This window comes from Fundulus heteroclitus, unplaced genomic scaffold (genome assembly GCF_011125445.2).
Source record: "Fundulus heteroclitus isolate FHET01 unplaced genomic scaffold, MU-UCD_Fhet_4.1 scaffold_834, whole genome shotgun sequence".
NCBI classification, from domain to species: Eukaryota; Metazoa; Chordata; class Actinopteri; order Cyprinodontiformes; family Fundulidae; genus Fundulus; species Fundulus heteroclitus.
In genome coordinates this window covers 19280-31401 of record NW_023397290.1, presented here as the reverse complement: position 1 = coordinate 31401, position 12122 = coordinate 19280, and the positions used below count along the sequence as shown (strand labels likewise).

The 12122-nt window shown below is 45.7% G+C and overlaps 1 long non-coding RNA gene across 1 annotated transcript; it reads left to right on the top strand.

Moving 5' to 3' along the window:
- Window positions 1–7766: 7766 nt before the first annotated feature.
- LOC118562214 lies at window positions 7767–8464 on the top strand. Its single transcript, XR_004930521.1, has 4 exons — window positions 7767–7876; window positions 8019–8081; window positions 8158–8244; window positions 8336–8464. It is a non-coding gene; the product is annotated as an uncharacterized LOC118562214 (long non-coding RNA).
- Window positions 8465–12122: the final 3658 nt, after the last annotated feature.

The window sequence follows — 12122 nt, the reverse complement described above, 5'->3', positions numbered from 1 at the left end:
ATTTATCCTGAAAATTTTCTTCTGTAATATATTGTATGTATGTTGTTTTGTGCATCCCTTCTACGAATCAATAAAGCCTAATTTCAATAAATGTGAAATTAAAATTCAAAATATCTGAATAAAATGGCTTCATAACCTGTTTGTATGGACCCGGTCAACGAAGATTCTTGTAATGGCAAGGCAAGGCAAGGCAAATTTATTTATATAGCACAATTCAGTACAAGACAATACAAAGTGCTTTACATGATTAAGATATACCAAAATAATAAAATGTAGATAGAAAATAGAATAAAAGCAAGTAGGGATAGAATGTAGTAACAAAAAAGAACATTAAAAACAGTAAAACTGTTTAACTAGAACAGTCAAAGGAAATTTTAAACAGATGTGTTTTTAATCTTGATTTAAAAGAACTCAGGCTTTCCACACTTTTACAGTTTTCTGGAAGTTTGTTCCAGATAAGCGGAGCATAGGAACTAAATGCTGCTTCTCCATGTTTAGTTCTGGTTCTAGGTATGTGGAGTAGACTGGAGCCAGAAGACCTTAGTGGTCTGGAGGGTTGATACACTGATAACAAGTCTGTGATGTATTTAGGTGCTAAGCCATTTAAGGATTTATAGACTAACAGAAGTATTTTAAAGTCTATTCTCTGAGATACAGGGAGCCAGTGTAAGGACTTTAGAACCGGGTCCATGTTCTCTACTTTCTTAGTCTTAGTGAGGACGCGGGCAGCAGCGTTCTGGATCAGCTGCAGCTGTCTGACCCACTTTTTAGGAAGTCCTGTGAAAACACCGTTGCAGTAATCAATTCTACTAAATATAAACGCATGGATTAGTTTTTCCAGATCCTGCTGAGACATCAGTCCTTTAATCCTAGAAATGTTCCTCAGGTAATAGAAAGCTGACCTTGTAACTGTCTTTAGATGCTTTTGAAGGTTCAGGTCTGAGTCCATCACTACTCCCAGATTTCGGGCCTGATTGGTGGTTTTTAGCTGAAGCGCCTGAAGCTGTGTGCTAACTTTTGATCTCTCCTCTATTGGTCCAAATATTATTACTTCAGTTTTGTTTTTATTCAATTGGAGAAAATTTTGGCACATCCATGCATTGATTTCTTCTAGGTATTTACTGAGTGCCTGAACTGGTTCATAGTCACCTGGTGACATGGTGATGTAGAGCTGTGTGTCGTCTGCATAGTTATGGTAGCTGATGTTGTTGTTTTTTATGATCTGAGCTAGAGGGAGCATGTAGATATTGAATAGGAGGGGACCCAGGATGGACCCTTGGGGAACCCCACATGTGATTTTTGTCATCTCTGATATAAAGTTACCTACTGATACAAAAAATTCCCTGTCCTTTAAGTAGGATTTAAACCAGTTGAGAGCTGTACCAGAGAGGCCGACCCAGTTCTCCAGGCGCTTTAACAGAATAAAGTGATCGACAGTATCAAATGCTGCACTGAGGTCCAACAGAACCAGCACGGTGGTTCTTCCACAGTCTGTATTTATATGGATGTCATTAAACACCTTGATAAGGGCGGTCTCTGTACTGTGGTGAGCACGGAAACCTGACTGGAAAACATCAAAGCGGCTGGTCGTTGTTAAGAAGGTGTTTAATTGTTGAAATACAACTTTTTCAATAATCTTACTGATGAAGGGGAGGTTTGAGATGGGCCTGTAGTTCTGGAGTAGAAGTTTGTCTAAATTGTTCTTTTTCAGCAGTGGTTTGATAATTGCTGTTTTTAGGGACTGGGGGAAAACACCTGACAGAAGGGACGCGTTTATTATCTGAGTCAAATCAGACGCTATGACAGGTAAAACTTTTTTAAAGAACGCTGCGGGGAGAACATCAAGGCAGCTTGAGGAGGAACTTAACTGCTGAATTATCTGCTCTAAGCTTTTGGAGTTTATTTGGCTGAATTGGGACATTTGGTCAAAATCAATTCTGGTAGGAGACAACGTTGGTACTGAACTTAGTATGGATGTACAAACAGATCCTCTAATCTTTTGGATTTTTTCAGTAAAGAAGTTAGCAAATTCATTGCAGGCCCTGGTGGAGTGGAGTTCTGAAGCCACGGACACAGGAGGGTTTGTTAACCTGTCGACTGTGGAAAATAAGACACGAGCATTATTAATGTTTTTCTTAATGATCTCAGAGAAGAAAGATTCTCTTGCATTTTTCAATTGTAAGTTATATCTGTTAAGTCTCTCTTTATAGATGTCATAGTGAACCAGGAGTCTATTCTTTCTCCACCTGCGTTCAGCTTTCCGACATTCCCTTTTTTCACTTCTAACTGCTGGAGCATTTCTCCAAGGAGATTTTTTCTTCCCGGAAACAACTTTCACTTTAACTGGAGCAATGCAGTTAATGATGTCTGAGACTTTAGACTGAAAGTTATCTACTAGCTCATCTACTGAGTTGCAGCTCAAGGTTGAAGTAGCAGAGTAAGCTTGAATAAAAGTTTCAGTGGCATTGTCCTTAAAGGTGCGTTTTCTTACGATGTCCCTTCGGCTAAATGAGTCACTGGAAATGATACATTCAAAGGTAACGGAGAAGTGATCGGATAAGGCAACATCAGTTACATTGACCTGTGAAATGTTTAGACCTTTAGTGATGATTAAGTCTAAAATATGTCCCTGTTTGTGTGTTGGCTGTTTAACATTCTGAGTTAAACCAAAGTTTCTAAGTGTGTCACACAGTTCTTTTGCACTTCTGTCTTCAGGGTTGTCAACGTGAAAGTTCAAGTCTCCAACAATAATTAAACAGTCATAATCAATGCATATCACAGACAAGAGGTCACTAAAATCCTTAAAAAAGTTTGATGTGGACTTAGGAGGCCTGTAAACATTCAGAAACATAATTCGTACCGGGCTCTTTACCTTGAGAGCCAAATGTTCAAAAGAGTCAAATTTTCCCAAAAACACCTTTTTACACTTTAGTGAATCATTAAACAATGTTGCTACTCCTCCACCTTTCCTTTGCTGTCTGCTCTCACAAAGGAAATTGTAGTTTGGAGGAGTCGACTCCAGCAGAATGGCTGCTTCATTAGATTCATGTAACCATGTTTCTGTTAAAAACATAACATCAAGATTGTTGTCAATAATAAAGTCATTAATTAAAAAGGATTTTCCTGACAGAGATCTAATGTTTAATAAACCTAGTTTATATGATTTGGTGGTTGATGATGTCTCTGTGGCAGGTTGCATCTGACAGTTAATGACTTTCAAGTATTTGTTCCTGTTTATCCTTTTGTTTTTCTTTTTTCTGCCACGAATCATCACAGATATTCCGTAATTCCCGGGAAAAGAACCAAGCTGATTCTCGAAACTGTCTTGTCTGATAAACGTGCAGCGAGGGCCCGCTGTGTATTACAGCGAAGTAATCTGAAGGTCTTGAGGACAGGCATGTTCCGTGATACGTAGAGGAGGATCTGGGGCTCTGCGGCCTTTGGAAGATGCTGGTTTAGTCACAGAGCTGTGGCTATATGGAGAGGATGTCATCTGTAGGCCAATCTTAAATACTTTGTTCATGTTGGGAGAAAAATCCAGAAAAGGAACCTCTGGGCTTTGTGGAGAGGAAGGCGAGGCGGGTGTAGTCCGGACCGGTGTTCGTGATGATGGATTTTCTTGGTCCTCTCTTTGTCCTGCTGAGATCTGGGATGGATCCTCCTGTAGCTCTGACGAAGCCTCTTTCTGTGTCATCTTTCTGGCCATGTTTATCTTGGCTTGTTCGGGCTGCACTGGGCTTATCTTTTGTTTAGGCACTGGATGTACTTTGTTTTGGGACAAAGCTGATAGCGTATGGTTCACAGAATAGAAGATGTTTGAAATCAGCCGTTTTGCACCTGACCTATTTAGAGAGAAACGATCTCTGTTGAACAGATGTCTTCTTTCCCAAAATATGTTAAAGTTGTCTATGAAGATTACAGTTGTCTGTTTGCATGTTTTTTCCAGCCATTTGTTTAACATCAGAATTCTGGAAAAAATCTCGTCTCCACAGTTAACTGGTGCATGAGGCCCGCTAAGAAAAACCTTGACATTAAGGCCATGAACTAAGTTCAACAAACGAATGTAATCCTCTTTCGATACTTCTGATTTTCTTATCCGGGTGATGTCGCCCAGGGCTTCAGCTTGTATTATGAGTTTTTCCAAGGTCGGGCGTTCTTTCAAGATCCTCTGAAGGTTGTCTGATATTTCAGACACCAGGCCAAAGTTCAAAGGGTTATAAATCAACACCTCTGTGTTTTTCTTGTTACAGAAATGTTTAATCCCCCTTACAGATCCATTGCATAATATCAGGGTCCTTGGCCCTGTGGCATGTCTTTTCTGTGATGTCTTAGAACGAAAATCGTTGACATACCTCTGATTGTTGTCGTGATCCTCCCTGGTCACATTTTGGAGCGGAGCGAATCTGTTTCGTAATGGAATTCCTGCATTTCCAGCAGGTTTACTCCTATCATTTGTTGTGGGAACAGCCCGTTGTTGTTTCATTTGTCTTGGGACATCTCTCTGTAGTCTCGGCCAGTTTTCTTTGTCTGGGTGCGGGGTTCGTTTATCCTTTGGTCTTGCACCCAGAGTGATCCAGGGATTCTCATTTTCCTCCGGGGACTGTTTGTTCGCCGAGTCGCTGGGCTGGTGGTCACCATTCAGAATCACAGGCAGGGTTGTTTCATTTCCATGCGTGGCGTTTACATCATAATTCACTTCGAGTCGACAGATTTTCAGTTCCATAACAGCTATCTTCTGTAAAAGCTTGTCAAAGTCCATTGTGGTGAAGGTAGGCATCCTTTGAATCGGGTGGTTCTCCTTCATATCCGCTTCATGTTGAAGTCTTTCCATAAGAGCATTTTTCCTGAGAACTGCCTCCTCTGGGCTGTTGTAAAGAGGCATCTTGTGTGGATTAGCTGAAAACTAAAAGAGTCCACACGGGGAAAAAATCTAAATAAAAAATAAATCACAGAAAATAAATAAAATAAAATAACTAAATCCAACTTTCTGTAATTTTGGTTAAGAGATAAAAAGGGGAGGAAAATGCAAGCAAGCAGGGAGCAGAGAAAAGAGCGTCCGAGTAGGCAGAGAGGCGGAGAGCTGTCCAATGCTGGGGTGAAGATGAATGGCTCATATAAGTCTGCATGCCCGTTAAAATGCAGTTTTGTAATGTAATGACATGAGACCAGGATAAATAATTAGAAAATGTTTTTCATGGATAATACGACGTGTATAATTTTTTTAATCCACGTGACAAACAAACAAATCTGACACTTCGATTTGGGCTCTTTTAGAAATTACACAAGACTCTTTGCCAGAAACGTTAAACTCATTTTAGAAAACATTTTAAGTTAAACAGATAAATGGTATCCTGAGAGGTGAACGTTTTAGTTAAGAATGATTGCAAAGGTGAAGCCTCCCAGGTACATACGATGGATGGATGTTAATGCAAAGAAACACTTTATTTTTATGAGATCTTCTCCTAGTTGTCATCACTGTCGTGTTGAGAGATATTAAACATGTACTGCTTGTCCTGTAATTTATCCTGAAAATTTTCTTCTGTAATATTTTGTGCATGTTATTTTGTTTTCTTTTTTCTTCATAGTAGGTACACCTGGTCTGACGTTCTGTTAATCTGCATCATGTTGTGGGGTTGGCTGTTTTGCTGCAGGAGGGACTGGTGCACTTAAATACCCTGATTTCCAGGCAGACAAAATAGCCTCCAATGGACTCTTCCATAAACATGTACCCCTAAAACAGTTCCTGCTTAAACTCACCATTGTTTATTTCAATGCACTTTAGCAACATCTTTATGTCTTCATGAGTATGGCTATAAAAATGTAAAATTAAATCCACGCTGAAAGATTTTACCCAATGCCTAAATTTGACTGCATCAAATTTAAATAGTTGTTTTTTTCCCCCTCTTCATCTGGTCCCTTCCTGTGACCTCAGCTCTAACAGGAAGCTATAATTACAGGAAGTGAGGTAACACTACGGTAAGTTCACCAAAATAAAATGCACAAGTTAAATGATCAAACAATAAATACAAACTGGAACTGTGAATTGATTTAAACCAAGATGTTGTAGTAAATAATCTGTAGAAATGCAAAACATACACAAACCTGGGATAGGATACGTTTGCAGACTATAAACTAAATAAAATATGGCTAAATCAAAACAAGAATGTTACCTAAAATTATATGAACTGAGGCAAATAGTGTTCTCACCCACTTTGTCAGACTCGTTAAAAGTCCTCCTCACTAAATTTGTTTCAATTTAGGAGCTCTCATAAGGCCTGAGATGCTTTGTGAATAACTTTTATTTTACCAAAGTAAAATTCTAAGAATTCGGGAAATTCTAAGATTTTGCCTAAAATTATATCACTAAAAGCTACTTTTAGTCTTGGGAATCTTTATGAATACAGACACTCCTCACTACTCTAAACATTATTTTCACTTTAGGAGCTCTCTTAAGGCTTAGGGTGCTTTGTGAATAACTTTTAACTTACCGAGGTAAAATTCTAAGAAATATATTTAGGAATCTTTTTGAATACGGGCAGAGGTCTATAGCTCACAGGGAGTTAACTGACTCTTCCTCTCTAATGTTGACTGCTGCAAATATAAATTCATTAAACATGACTGCCATGAAGCGCATTGCTCTGCAGGGGACGGTGGCCAGGATCAGTTTTAAAGGCAGGCTGTTCATAGGAAGAATATGAGAGCAGAGCAACTGGTCCTCTCAACAGAAATTATTTAAATGACTGTAGTCTCTGATCCTAAGCTTCAGGTACATCCCTCTGGGAAGTGACCTCAGGGAAGCTGCAGGATTCAAATATCCCTGTTAACATGAAAGCCCCTTGGGATTCCACAGAAAGAGCTTGGTATAGTTCCTAGAGAGAGGGATGTCTGTATGTCCATCGTAGGGGTTTTCTAATCTGTCAAACTAACCTTGGGAAATAAGAGACAATGGATGGAAAGATAGATGTTGGATTGATTTTTCTAACTGACTTTTTTGTGATTCCATGTTAAATTAATTTGAACAGCATTAACTAGCAAGATGGGGCCACAATCAAAAGACAAAGACATTAAAATATTACATTCATCTTTGTTTGTTTGAGTTTGAGTTTATTTTTACAGTCACAAAATACATATTTCCATAACAGATACACAAAAGCAATAAAAAAGTGAACTAAAAAAGTTCAGAAGCAAAAGCTTATATGCCCAAATCTACAAATGGCAGTACTTTGCTAGATGCATTTAATATTCAAGAAAAGAATATACTGAGAAAAAATAAAATTAAAATGATGCCTCGTAACCTCTTGCTCACGAGGTTGGAATGATAATCAGTATGGTTCTTAATATGGAAAATAAGGTTCGGAAGATTAAGACTCAGTAGAACTTTCCTTAGTTGAAATGTTAATACTGTGTAAAATGCCATTATGGAGAGAATGAACAAAATTGCAGGAGAAGAGTTTTCCCCAAGGAAAAAAAAAATCACAATTTAGATGAAATAAGATAGAAGCTGTTCCTGGTCAAATTAAACATTTTTTCATTGTATTTCCATTTCTTTGGCTTGTTATTGGATGAGAATAGTCTATAAATCCACAATGTTCTTTAATTAGAATTGCTAAGAAAAACATGGTAAGGAAAACATAAAAAAAATCAATAAAAAGCTACACTATGTTCATGGAAAAAATTGCCTTGATCTTTGTAAATACTCAGTAAGACTTTGGTTGTCTGAGATAAACAAAACAATTAGGAGCTGATGAGCCGCAGCTGTAGCGCCTGCAGAGAGCTCTATTTAAGCCTCAGGTGCTGGTTGACCATTCAGTTGTGGCAGGAACTATGGGAGGAATTTGGCTTCTGGGTTTTTGTGCAGTCGCCTTGTGGCTTAAAGGTTTGTGTAGTTTATTTGTTTTTAATTTTTTTGTGTATATTTAAAAAATATGGGTGATTCAGTAGTCAATTTGTGATCCTGGAAGGTTGCTGCTATAGTTGTGAAAAGATGCTATGAGAAACATATGCTATTAATTTCACAGGGTCTTGTTTACCTGTTGATCATAATGGAGGAATACACTATGAACCAAAAGGGACTGGAAACTGTAAGTTAAAATGGTTTGGATATGCAAATTGTTAAATAAGCTTACTTCTGGCTAAACTGACGTTCGTTTGTTTCAGCCTTGTTCCAAAATGAGATTCCTCTAAAGAAAAAAGTTGCTTTACTCCAGTCAATGGATTCCAGGTTGATGGGAACTTCAAAAGAAGGTAATTATTTGTTCAATTCTATCAAGTTTTTCATTCCATGAAAATTTATAAGACTAAAAGGTATGTGAATATCAATAACTTGTTCCTTAAGTGCAACTGGAAACAAATGAAGTGGAATTGGACGTGTCAAGCGACGCCTCCCACAACGTGTCAAGCGACGCCTCCCACAACGTGTCAAGCGACGCCTCCCACAACGTGTCAAGCGACGCCTCCCACAACGTGTCAAGCGACGCCTCCCACAACGTGTCAAGCGACGCCTCCCACAACGTGTCAAGCGACGCCTCCCACAACGTGTCAAGCGACGCCTCCCACAACGTGTCAAGCGACGCCTCCCACAACGGTCAAGCGACGCCTCCACATACGGTCAAGCGACGCCTCCCACAACGTGTCAAGCGACGCCTCCCACAACGTGTCCAAGCGACGCCTCCCACAACGTGGTCAAGCGACGCCTCCCACAACGTGTCAAGCGACGCCTCCCACAACGTGTCAGCGACGCCTTCCCACAACGTGTCAAGCGACGCCTCCCACAACGTGTCAAGCGACGCCTCCCACAACGTGTCAAGCGACGCCTCCCACAACGTGTCAAGCGACGCCTCCCACAACGTGTCAAGCGACGCCTCCCACACGTGTCAAGCGCCTCCAACGTGTCAAGCGACGCCTCCCACAAACGTGTCAAGCGACGCCTCCCACAACGTGTCAAGCGACGCCTCCCACAACGTGTCAAGCGACGCCTCCCACAACGTGTCAAGCGACGCCTCCCACAACGTGTCCAAGCGACGCCTCCCACAACGTGTCAAGCGACGCCTCCCACAACGTGTCAAGCGACGCCTCCCACAACGTGTCAAGCGACGCCTCCCACAACGTGTCAGCGACGCCTCCCACAACGTGTCAAGCGACGCCTCCCACAACGTGTCAAGCGACGCCTCCCACAACGTGTCAAGCGACGCCTCCCACACGTGTCAAAGCGACGCCTCCCACAACGTGTCAAGCGACGCCTCCCACAACGTGTCAAGCGACGCCTCCCACAACGTGTCAAGCGACGCCTCCCACAACGTGTCAAGCGACGCCTCCCACACGTTGTCAAGCGACGCCTCCACAACGTGTCAAGCGACGCCTCCCACAACGTGTCAAGCGACGCCTCCCACAACGTGTCAAGCGACGCCTCCCACAACGTGTCAAGCGACGCCTCCACACGTGTCAAGCGACGCCTCCACAACGTGTCAAGCGACCCTCCCACAACGTGTCAAGCGACGCCTCCCACAACGTGTCAAGCGACCCTCCCCAACGTGTCAAGCGACGCCTCCCACAACGTGTCAAGCGACGCCTCCCACAACGTGTCAAGCGACGCCTCCCACAACGTGTAAGCGACGCCTCCCACAACGTGTCAAGCGACGCCTCCCACACGTGTCAAGCGACGCCTCCCACAACGTGTCAAGCGACGCCTCCCACAACGTGTCAAGCGACGCCTCCCACAACGTTGTCAAGCGACGCCTCCCACAACGTGTCAAGCGACGCCTCCCACAACGTGTCAAGCGACGCCTCCCACAACGTGTCAAAGCGACGCCTCCCACAACGTGTCAAGCGACGCCTCCCACAACGTGTCAAGCGACGCCTCCACAACGTGTCAGCGACGCCTCCCACAACGTGTCAAGCGACGCCTCCCACAACGTGTCAAGCGACGCCTCCCACAACGTGTCAAGCGACGCCTCCCACAACGTGTCAAGCGACGCCTCCCACAACGTGTCAAGCGACGCCTCCCACAGACGTGTCAAGCGACGCCTCCCACAACGTGTCAAGCGACGCCTCCCACAACGTGTCAAGCGACGCCTCCCACAACGTGTCAAGCGACGCCTCCCACAACGTGTCAAGCGACGCCTCCCACAAACGTGTCAAGCGAACGCCGTCCCACAACGTGTCAAGCGACGCCTCCCACAACGTGTTCAAGCGACGCCTCCCACAACGTGTCAAGCGACGCCTCCCACAACGTGTCAAGCCGACGCCTCCAGCAACGTGGTTCAGCGACGCCTCCCACAACGTGTCAAGCGACGCCTCCCACAACGTGTCAAGCGACGCCTCCCACAACGTGGTCAAGCGACGCCTCCACAACGTGTCAAGCGACGCCTCCCACAACGTGTCAAGCGACGCCTTCCACACGTGTCAAGCGACGCTCCCACAACGTGTCAAGCGACGCCTCCCACAACGTGGTCAAGCGACGCCTCCACAACGTGTCAAGCGACGCCTCCCCACAACGTGTCAAGCGCCGCCTCCCACAACGATGTCAAGCCGACGCCTCCACAACGTGTCAAGCGACGCCTCCCACAACGTGTCAAGCGACGCCTCCCACGAACGTGTCAAAGCGACGCCTCCCACAACCGGTGTCAAGCGAGTCTCCCACAACGTGTCAAAGCGACGCCTCCCACAACGGGTCAAGCGAAGGCCTCCCACAAACGTGTCAAGCGACGCCTCCCACAACGTGTCAAGCCGACGCCTCCCACAACGTGGTCAAGCGACGCCTCGACAACGTGGCAAGCGACGCATCCCACAACGTGTCAAGCGACGCCTCCACAACGTGTCAAGCGACCTCCCACAACGTGTTCAAGCGACGCCTCCCACAACGTGTCAAGCGACGCCTCCCCACAACTTGTCAAGCGACGCCTCCCACAACGTGTCAAGCGGGACGCCTCCCACAACGTGTCAAGCGACGCCTCCCACAACGTGTCAAGCGACGCCTCCCACAACGTGTCAAGCGACGCCCTCCCACAACGTGTCAAGCGACGCCTCCCACAACGTGTCAAGCGACGCCTCCCACAACGTGTCAAGCGACGCCTCCCACAACGTGTCAAGCGACGCCTCCCACAACGTGTCAAGCGACGCCTCCCACAACGTGTCAAGCGACGCCTCCCCACACGTGTCAAGCGACGCTCCCACAAAGTGTCAAGCGACGCCTCCCACAACGTGTCAAGCGGCCGCCTCCCACACGTGTCAAGCGACGCCTCCCACAACGTGTCAAGCGGACGCCTCCCACAACTTGTCAAGCGGACGCCTCCCACAACGTGTCAAGCGACGCCTCCCAACAACGTGTTCAAGCGACGCCTCCCACAACGTGTCAAGCGACGCCTCCCACAACGTGTCAAGCGACGCCTCCCACAAACGTGTCAAGCGACGGCCTCCCACAACGTGTCAAGCGACGCTCCCACAACGTGTTCAAGCGGACGCCTCCCACAAAACGTGTTCAAGCGGACGCCTCCCACAACGTTGTCAAGCGACGACGCCTCCCACCCACGTGTCAAGCGACGGCCCTCCCCAAACGTGTCAAGCGACGCCTCCCACAACGTGTCAAGCGACGCCCTCCCACAACGTGTCAAGCGGACGCCTCCCACAACGTGTCAAGCGGACGCCTTCCCACAACGTGTCAAGCGACGCCTCCCACAACGTTGTCAAGCGACGTTCTCCCCACAACGTGGTGTCAAGCGACGGCCTCCCCACAACGTGTCAAGCGCACGGCCCTCCCACAACGTGTCAAGCGACGCCTCCCACAACGTGTCAAGCGGCCGCCTCCCACAACGTGTCAAGCGACGCCTCCCACAACGTGTCAAGCGACGCCTCCACAACGTGTCAAGCGACGCCTCCCACAACGTGTCAAGCTACGCCTCCACAACGTGTCAAGCGACGCCTCCCACAACGTGTCAAGCGACGCCTCCCACAACGTGTCAAGCGACGCCTCCCACAACGTTGTCAAGCGACGCCTTCCCACAACGTGTCAAGCGACGCCTCCCACAACGTGTCAATCGACGCCTCCCACAACGTGTCAAGCGACGCCTCCCACAACGTGTCAAGCGACGCCTCCCACAACGTGTCAAGAGACGCCTCCCACAACG